This window comes from Lipotes vexillifer, unplaced genomic scaffold (genome assembly GCF_000442215.2).
Source record: "Lipotes vexillifer unplaced genomic scaffold, Lipotes_vexillifer_v1.1 scaffold644, whole genome shotgun sequence".
Classification (NCBI taxonomy): Eukaryota; Metazoa; Chordata; class Mammalia; order Artiodactyla; family Lipotidae; genus Lipotes; species Lipotes vexillifer.
Genome location: NW_006783288.1, coordinates 4,895,479 through 4,903,417, shown reverse-complemented (window position 1 = coordinate 4,903,417; position 7,939 = coordinate 4,895,479). Strand labels below are relative to the sequence as shown.

Genomic DNA, 7,939 nt, shown 5'->3' with positions numbered 1-7,939 from the left:
CCCGCGTCTCCTGCATCGGCAGGCGGACTCTCAAGCACTGCGCCACCAGGGAAGCCCCAGAGTCATCTTATTAAATGCTATTTTTAATCATCTCACACCAATATTCAGGTTTTCAATTTCTCCCCATTGCCTACCAGGCCATTCATGATAACAGCAGTTTACCAGACTTACCTTACCTTCCTCTACAGCTCGGTAGCAACCTGCTGCTCTTTTTGATAAGTTTCCTTACCACCTGTGCAAGAAAAGAAAAAAAAAGACTTTTCTCCTCCCCTTTCTACTCTACCCTACTTTCTACTATCTGAGTAGCTTTGGCTACTCACACATAATATCTTTATACAGCTGGTTACCATGATCCAGAGATAACAGAAAATCAAGAGCTCCATAGGACTAGAAATTCCACCAGAAATGGAAATCATGAAAAACGCCTGTGCACATGCTGTGTCCTCGCTCACAAGATTTGCTTTAGATTAGTGTTGGTCAGGCATGTATTAGTTCCCAGTGGCTGGTGAAGTAAAAATAAACAAAAATAAACAAAACATCAGTTTTTCTACTGATGAGGCCCAGACACCTGGCATGAATATGCAACTCAAAGAATTTTTATTCAAAGAGTGTCTTAATATTGTTTTGTCTTTCATGTATATCTTATTTCCCAGTGGGAAAACTCCTTTAGGACTGAGACTTTATTTTATACCTCTTGCGTCCTTCACATTTATGATGCTCACTTTTTAGTGGAATAAAATTAATAGAATCACCATAACTAGAAGTTATAGGATTTCATTTTGAATGGTTTCTAAATTCTCAGCTAGATAACCATATGATGTTGGTGACTTTTGTACGTGGATTGTACTGATTAAGCACTCTCTCTGTGTTTGCCATTATTTGGCCATTTAGAATGCAACACATATTTGTTGCAAACTTACTTTGTGCCTAAGCCTGTTTCACTTAATATTCCTTGCCAGTTTAACTAGTTCTGAGAAGAGTTTGGAAATGAGAATTTCTGCTCTATCTACATTAAGAAAAGATTTCAGTGATGGAATTTAAAAGTCAGAATTTGCATATTAATTTTGGAATATGTTAATGTTTCAGGAAATCGAAAAATAAAAACAAATATTTGGAAGAAATAACCCATATGCCTATAAATGTTCTCCATATCAAATTTAGCCTTCTCTTCTGACATATGTTTATTAATTAATTATGTCTGTTAATTATGATTTAGTAAATATTCACATTTAGTAAATATTCACATTTTCAACCAGTAGATAGAGAAAATGAAGTCTGGCTGAAGGAGAGCCTCAATATTAACCATGAACCTCTACCATGGGTAGATAGTGGTGTGATATTTTATAGGTTTCCTCATTTAACATTTTCATGAACTGTCAAATTTAAATTCCGAGTGTCAGTGCGTTAGTCAGTAAAACACCTTGTGCTATTCTTCATTGTTTTGATTTTTCACTGCTCTTGTTCATGTTATTGCATATCTTATCTGGAAACCGCATTTTGTTCCCAATTTATTTTAGATGATAACTGCTACAGAAAGTTTTACAGACTATCCTTTTCATACACAGTGATTTAGTCTATTGTTTCATCGATGAAGTTCGATGAATTATTTAAGAATTATTCAAAGCAATTTCTCAATCATTACAAGATAATTCTGTTCCTGTGAAAGGTAATTTTAAAAGTCATGCAACTTTAGGGCAGTGCAAAGATACATAAACTCTTAGTAATGTGGATTTCAAAGGGTTCTTAGAGGCCATTTTTTTTTACACTTCCACGTATGGAAACATCATTTCTTTACTATTACTGACAGTCTTTTCCCCTCTTCCAAATATTTCTAATGATGAGGAACTAATTTCTTAGAAAGAGAGTACCTTCTAACATTGGGCTTACTTATTAGAAAATTTTGTTTTTTAGTGAAACAAAACCTAAATCTAATTCCAAAAAAGTTCCATCCTTTATGCGAACAACAACAAAAACAAAAATATATATAAGAATCATAGGAGAAAGTATAGAAAAATGCATGAGTGGGAAATACTAATGAAAATATTATAGTTAGCATTTTGAGTGTTTATTATTTTCTGGCATTATTCTGAAAACTTTATACATATCATCTAAATTAGTCCTCATAACCCCTGTGGTGTAGAGAGAATTATTATTCCTATTTTACAGAAGAGGAAGTTAGGTGTAGAAGATTATTATAGCCAGTAGAAAGTGCCAGAGCCAGAATTCAAAGCCAGGTACCCTGACTCCGAACACACACTCTTATCCAGCTCTTTAAAGGGTAAAAAATATACAGCTGAGCAGGTGAAGAGTGAGCGCTGAGAATTAGGAAGGAGCTTTTCATTGCCTCAGTCTAGAAATGGGGCATATTACTTCCACCCAAATTTCATTGGTCAGAATACATCACATGGTCCCAGCAAAGGGACTAGAAAGTATAGATTTCTTTTTGAATTGGAAGGAGAAATATCAAACACAAAATACGGTGTATGCCTAGCGTTTTCTCTGTCATGTCTTTGTGGAACATTCCTCAAATACTCAAACTCGTCTTTATATCTGCTCTCTCCAATCTCCTTTAGCCTTTATGTTCTAATCTAGATTATGTCCAGTTATTAATGGAGACGAGTTTCATTGCATGTTGATAGATCAATGTGCATAAGTATATATGATGGTTTAGTACTATTTATAGACCAAACTATGCATTAATACATTAAAAAAATGGAACACCCTTCTCTCCCTATGTCTTCCTCTTGTCCATGGAAACTTTTTATTTTGGGATCTCCTCACTACCCACTAATACTTTCAAAAGTTAATGGGATTGTAAGCTGCTAATGAATTCAAAAGACTTGGCAGGGTCACTTACATGAGTGATTTGATGTGTTCAGGCACTTCTCATTTATAAAGCCATCTTTGCTTTCTGAAGTCCTTTTATATGCTGTCTTAGGTAAGTCACAGAAAAGAAAAGATTATTTGTTTCTGTACATTTTATGTACTTGTATTTGTAAAGAATATGAGATAGGGCAAAGTAATGGCATTGCTTAAATCCCTAAATTATTTTATAATAATCATATGAATAATATATGGGTATCATGTTAAATATGAGCAAAGTTAAGTTTCAGAAAAATTTAGCTGGGATTCAGACCTAAGTCTTTCTGACTACCAAGCCAGTGTATTTTTTTACTAAACTATATGCCTTTTTAGCGAAAGGTTCTACAGTACATTTTCTTTTTTTTGTCTCATTTTTATTTTTTATAACACTTGAGTACAAGGAGTTAAATTTTCACTATTACACAAAAATAACAGTGCAGGTTTATAAGCAACTTATTTGATTTTATACCAACATTCTCATTATGATATTTCTTGCTCATATTCTAGCTGTCACCTTATGCATAAATAGTCACATCTGTCTTGGCTCTGAAATAGTGATACATATGATAAAATTCATAACAGATCTTGGAAAATATTCTCATTTAATACAGTGACAACAAAACATGAACTAAAATAAAGCTACGTGTAGCATAAGGTTACAAATTACCAAGTAATTCAAATTTAATTTCTTTGGAACTGAGTGTAAGAAAAATACTCTAAATTGTGCTGATTTTATAAACAGCTAGCCTGAATATCAACAGAGTTACCTGAAATGCTTGCTTCCTTTGGCTTTCAGATCACACTCTTCTGCATTTCCTCTACCTCTCTGCTCTGTGTCCACTTTTCTTTTGTTTTTTAAATGTTGGTGTCCATTAATATTCATTCCTGGGCTATCTTCTTTTTGCTATTCTGAATACTTAATGTCATTAACTACTAAGCATTTCATTAATACTTTATTCTGATAATTTCCAAATCTTTATCTCTAGTTTAGATCTTTCCTAAAATGGGTATATATATACTTGGGCACCTCTGTATTTAAATGTAGATGACCAGCAGTCATCCTCCATGCCAACAACTGAAATCAATATTTTTATTCTTAGATTCTTTGTCTCCGATATAAGTAAGTATTTTCAAAATTTACCCCATTTTAAAGTAAGAGATCTGATGTCACCCTTGGCTCTCCCTCCTATGACACCCAAATAATGCTCAGATTTTGTCAGTTCTGACTGCCTTATAATGTCTATCAAATATCCACCTCTCTTTTAAACCATTTTGAACCATCAGGATTTTTCTCAAATTACTGCAATTACCTCCTGACTGATACTTGCCCCACCAAACTAAATAATTGTATATAGTTATGATAAGGAAAGAATTTGTAACAGATGCAGCAATATCAAAGTAGATGAATTCAACAATATAGAAGATCAAGGAAGAGATACATACACACACACACACACATATATATATATATATATATATATATATATATATATATATACAGACATAGAAATTACATTGTAAACTCTGTCACATCAGTAAGCAAATTATGTACTTCTGATTGACACAAACCAGCTGAGAGGAAGACGGGGTGGGAGGTGGGAGGAGTAATCTAAAAGAATTTTCCCAAAGGCCCCCTTCCCCCTTTTCTCTTTCAGTCTGTCTTTTTCTTCCCTGCTTCTTAATAATAATGAAAAAAAAAAAATACAGCAAAGGAGAATGGACCCTACGTGGCATACTCGGTGCCCCGCCTTCAGGAGACTGATTGTGAGCGAGCAGTTCCTGTACTTAACTTGGTTCCTGGCTTTATTGTACTGAAGTAGTCAGGTTGGGAGATCCAAGGAATGTCAAGGCCCACAGTCACATGATTAACCGAAGGATACACAAGTGAAGGTCTACAGAAAGAAAACCGAGAAGGACCTCAGCTGTGAGGGAGTTTAGGACAAATGGAGGTGCTGGGGATTGAACCCAAGGCCTCGTGCATGCTAAGCACGCGCTCTACCACTGAGCTACACGCCCCCTACCGTAAGTTTATTTTCCTATTGTCCCATGTTATTTATTTATCACTGTATGACGGTGTTGGCAAGCCAAAGTCCATTATGTTCAGTTCCTCTGTTTCTGAAACTTCTGGACTGACTCCTGTCTCAAAAAAAAAAAAAAAAAAAAAAAAAAAAAAAAAAAAAAAAATGTACTTCTAAAAACATGCTGTAAAAGGCTGACACAACTAGCTCTTGATTGACAAAAAAAAAATACCGTCACTTCTCACTATAAAAAGGTAATTTAAATTAAATATCTAAATGTAAAAAATAAAGTAAAAGAACAGAGGAAACTATAGCAGTCTATTTTGATATTAGAGTGAGAAAGTTCCTACTAAGCAAAGAAATGAAACTCAAAGTCACAAAAGAACTGACAGATTTAATTATATAAACATTAAAAATGTCTGTAGTGAAAGGCACCACAAATAAAGATAAATTTAAGCATGAAGCTAGAAGCAAATAATTGTAACATGTAAGACATATTCTTATTAGCCATAATAAAGATATAAATAGCTCATAAAAATCAATATAATAGCAACCAAATAGAATAATAGCAGAATTGTCAAAAGGTATGAATAGCTTATTTATAGAAAAAACACACTAAAGGAAACATGAAATGTGCTAATATATGTCATTTTATTCTTTATCAGAAAAGTAACTAAAAATAATGATATAATTTTCTCTCCCCAAATTTATAAAAATTAAAAGAATAATGATATCTAGTGGTGTTAAGGTCAAGAGGAAATGGTCAATGGTATTCCATGTTGATGGTAGTAGAAATTGCTTTTCTGGTAAACAATTTGTTGGTTTCTAGCAATTTGGGAAAAAATTGCATATAGTTTTTACAAAAAATTATCAGACAATGTACAAAAGTAAACTTACTTAGATGTTAATTGTAGGATTGTAATGGGGGGGAAAAAAACAACTAGCCATTGGTAGGGGAATGATTAACATTCACAAGTGTCCAGGTCAGGGAATATCACCCAGCTATTAAAAACAGACATATGTTCTGACATTAAAAGAAGGCCATCATATGCTAGTAATTTGGAGGACTGAATGGATAGTAGGAACGTGGTTTGTGTGGGAAAAACAAACTAACAAAAACTCATACTAGTACGAAACACTCTGGAAGATTAAAATGTTAACAATATTTACTTCCAAGAAGGCTGTTGGATTGGGCAGACAAGGGAAGATGTAAGGAGAGACTTTCACATTTAACTGTGTATTCCTCACATTTAACAGTGTATACTTCTAAATGATTTGAATCTTTATATAACAAGCATGTATATGTTTTTTAAATTTAAAAGACAGTTATTAGGTACTTAAAATATTTTGAAAACACTCCTTATAATCATTATCAATGAAGTCACTGCTTGAATATAATCAAAGCCGACAACATTTAAATTCTGTGAAAAAATAACCAGGATTTTTTCATGGGATACTTGTATATGAATGAATTTTTTTTCCTGAAAGTGTAATAATAATAATTTAATTTTTAACTGTACCTGTCATTGTAGCACTAGCATAACATTCTTTCTGTAAACAAAAACTAGTTAAAACCTGTTGAAGGGACACTACTAGAAAATAGTATTTAATGTGTTTAACTATTGCTCAGCATAGAAACTTAAGTATCTGACAAAATAAAACTTTAAAAAGTTACTGTTCTTTTTTCTTATGCTCTTGAGTTTGTCTAATAATTTTAAATAAGTATATATGAAGAGAAAATGTCTTTTCAATATTTTTGCTTTAAATTTTAAGTTGCTTTTGTTTTTAAGATGTTTATATAGTGTTTGTTCATTTATAGGAAACAAGTTATTAATAAAAATATTAGTGTGGTTGGTCAAAGATATTCTTTTTGTAGGATTGTTTTCAGGAGTAGGCTAGAAAAATAAGTACAATTGCATTGGGGACCATTTTTACCAGTTCTGAACTTAGTGTCAAACTAGGTATCTTTGAAAGCATGAATGAATGGATAAATAAATGAATATTTCATCATGACCTTCACAGATTTTATCTAAAGTCTATGAACGCAATCCCAATCACTATGGAAAATAAGGGGGAAAAAAAACAAAGCCCTAGAACTTGACCTCTTAGAGCTCAGTAAACTCTCTATAAATGTTTTCCTATTTTCCAATCAAAAGCCTTAATAGTGTGCTATTAGATTTTGGCATGAAAGATGAATTTTGAAATTCAGATGTATCTCAACCTGTCTCAACCACTCAGTACATTTTTCTTGAACATGGTAATTTGCTGAGGTAAAAAATTCTATCAGCAAAGAACAAGTTTGTTATTTCTTAAACTTTGTTCAAAGATTGGACACTGGGATAAGGATAAAAAATACCTTTCAACAAAAGGGTGGTGAAATGAATAAGGTAGTAGTAATAGTAAAAATGAAAAATTCCCTTACCATTGAAAAATTTTTAAAATGACAACTTCAGAATTTCGAAGTGTCTTACAGCTTTTATTTAGTCTAAATTCCCATTCTAGAATATGTTGCTCTGTGCTTAAGAAATATTTATATTTCTTACACTTTACTTGACCATTTTCCTTATTGTGACCTCATTAAGTGCATGAGTATTCCCTAGATAATTTCTTTCAGTATTGATGATAAGTAGCAGAAAGGCTAATTGTCAAAAGAGCTGTAATAATGTCAATGAAATATTTCTTTTAAATAATATGGAATGTGTATGATTTTGGAATGTGTATAATTTTTTGTCATCTTAAATAACTTTTCAAGTAATTGGGAAACAATTCTCTGGGAATAGAAACCATGTTCAACCCAAAGGTACAAGAGTTCATTGTAATAATAATGGTTTTTAATAGAGTTGCATGGCTATAATGAGTCAGGTGTTAATTTGACTGATACTCGAGATTTTTCTTCTCTATCAATTCCTTTCTAGCTTCAAGATTTTAGCATTAATGGCTAAAGTCAGTAGCAGAGCTGTAGAATCCAATTTGTTCTCCCTTCCATTTCTTACCTTCAATAATGATAATGAAAATAGAAGGACAAAAACACTATGAGATAGGTAATATTAGTATTCCCA

The 7,939-nt window shown here is 32.6% G+C and overlaps 1 non-coding gene across 1 annotated transcript; it reads right to left on the bottom strand.

The window, feature by feature from the left end:
- Positions 1-4,806: 4,806 nt before the first annotated feature.
- TRNAA-AGC (transfer RNA alanine (anticodon AGC)) lies at positions 4,807-4,878 on the bottom strand. Its single transcript has one exon. It is a non-coding gene; the product is annotated as a tRNA-Ala (tRNA).
- Between the last annotated feature and the right edge of the window lie 3,061 nt (positions 4,879-7,939).